The sequence below is a fragment of the Chenopodium album genome, chromosome 27 (assembly GCF_948465745.1).
Source record: "Chenopodium album chromosome 27, dcCheAlbu1.1, whole genome shotgun sequence".
NCBI classification, from domain to species: Eukaryota; Viridiplantae; Streptophyta; class Magnoliopsida; order Caryophyllales; family Amaranthaceae; genus Chenopodium; species Chenopodium album.
Genome location: NC_137860.1, coordinates 9,972,000 through 9,974,237, shown reverse-complemented (window position 1 = coordinate 9,974,237; position 2,238 = coordinate 9,972,000). Strand labels below are relative to the sequence as shown.

At 37.8% G+C, this 2,238-nt stretch overlaps 1 non-coding gene across 1 annotated transcript; it reads right to left on the bottom strand.

The window, feature by feature from the left end:
* Nucleotides 1–1,701: 1,701 nt before the first annotated feature.
* Nucleotides 1,702–1,807, bottom strand: LOC145621710 (small nucleolar RNA R71). Its single transcript, XR_014108518.1, has one exon. It is a non-coding gene; the product is annotated as a small nucleolar RNA R71 (small nucleolar RNA).
* Between the last annotated feature and the right edge of the window lie 431 nt (nucleotides 1,808–2,238).

Below are 2,238 nucleotides of genomic sequence, written 5' to 3'. Positions count from 1 at the left end.
TGAGAAATTGCCAGCATATTCTTCGGGGTTATATTGTATAAACATACGACACGTGTAAATCAATATGGTATCTAACCAGAAGTTCGATGACATTATTTTATGGCATGATCGTTTGGGACATCCAGCAACTAGGATGATGCAAAGAATAATAGCACATTCGGTTGGACATTCAATAAGAAATGTCAAAGTTCCTTAATCAGATGAATTAACATGCTCTGCATGTTCACTTGGAAAATTAATAATAAGGCCATCTATGAACAAAATTGTTACTGAATCTCCAAAATTCTTGGAAAAAATTTAGGGAAATATATGTGGGCCAATTAATCCGGCATGTGGACCATTTCAATATTTCATGGTTTTAATTGATGCTTCTACACGATGGTCACATGTCAGTCTACTTTCAAGTAATAATGTTGCCTTTGCAAAATTACTTGCTAAATTATCAAATTAAGAGCACAATTCTCCAATCATACAATAAAGAAAATAAGAATTGACAATGCTGAGCTGGAGAATATACATCTTAAACATTTAATGATTATTGTATGTCAATTGGAATTGATGTTGAACACCTAGTAACTCATGTTCATACACAAAATGGTCTAGCTGAATCACTAATTAAGAGATTACAATTGATTGCAAGATCATTATTAATGAGGTCAAAATTGCCATCATCTGCTTAGGGACATGCTACAATACATGCAGCGGCTCTAATTAGATTAAGACCTACAGCGTATCATAAATTCTCACCACTACAACTTGTTTGTGATCGAGAACCAAGTATCCTACATCTAAAAATCTTTGGTTGTGCTGTATATGTTCACATTGCTCCACCCCAACGAACAAAAATGGGTCCACAAAGAATGCTGGGAATTTATGTCGGGTTTGAATCCCCATCTATAATAGAATATCTTGAACCATTGACTGGTGACTTATTTACGGCTAGATTTGTCGACTGTCACTTTAATGAAATAGTATTCTGATGAGTGACATTTATGGCACTCATTTGGTCCCTTTTTGGATGATTTCTATTTCATTTTATCTCTCTTTTCTTTAGTTTTCCTTAGTTTTATTCTTGTTTTCTTCATTTTATTCTTTTTGTAGTTAGTTTCTCTATTTTATGCATTTTTCTAGTTTACTTGCTATTTTTCCCTTTTACTTGCTTTTTATCCTTTGATTGTAGGTTGTGATTGATTGTCCAAGGATTCCCGAGCTTCCTCTCCATAGTTTTCCATTGATTTTCATGCCTAAAGCTTGTGCAAGAAGTCTCAAATCAAAGGGAGGACCAAGGAGCATGCCCGGTGCATAGATCCCAAGCCATGGGAGGTAATTCAAGAGTAGCCTTGAAGGAACTTGGAGTGCCCGGTGCATATAGGTATGAGAGCGGCATAGCTCCACCTACAACACCGGCCAACGACTTTGAAATTCGGCCGACAATGATAACCCTAATTGAGAGGAGACAATATAGTGGGGCAAAGAACGAGAGCCCATTGAACCATCTTAAGGAGTTTGAAAAATATTGTAACACAATCAAGGTCAATGGAATATCTCAAGAGATTATCCGCCTTAAGTTGTTCCCTTTCTCTCTCATAGGAAGATCTTTGGAATGGCTAGATAAGGAAGTGAAGCCCAATTCTTTGAGAACTTGGAATGATGTCACCAAAGCTTTCTTGTTCCGTTTCTATCCTCAAAAGAAGACGGCGGAGGCAAGATCTTTGATTCAAGGGTTCAAGCAAAAGCCAAAAGAAAGTCTCTATGAAACATGGGAAAGATTTAAGGATTATCAAAGGGAGTGTCCACACCATGGGATTCCTACCTATCAAATCATACATATCTTCTATGGTGGGTTGGGTTCTCATGGGAGAGCATGTTTGGATGCCGGAGCTGGAGGCCCAATCATGAATAAAACGGAAGAAGAAGTGGTTGATGCAATTGATGAAGTGGTTCGTCATTACATGAATTGGCAAGAAGTGGAGAGAGAACCAACAAGCAAGGGTTACTCAATCGAACAACTTAGTGCCATTAATGATTTGACTACTTTGATTGAGGATTTGGGGAAAGAAGTTATGTCTCTCAAAGAAAAGCTTGAGAAGCCCCCTTCCCAAGCTCCAATTCTTCCCTCCCAAATTAAGGGGAGAGGTACATCTTCTCACTCTAACTCCAATCTTTCTTCTTGTTGCATGATTGTGGAATGTTGGCCATGTGAATTGTGTGGAATGAATGATCATAATGCTTCTAAGT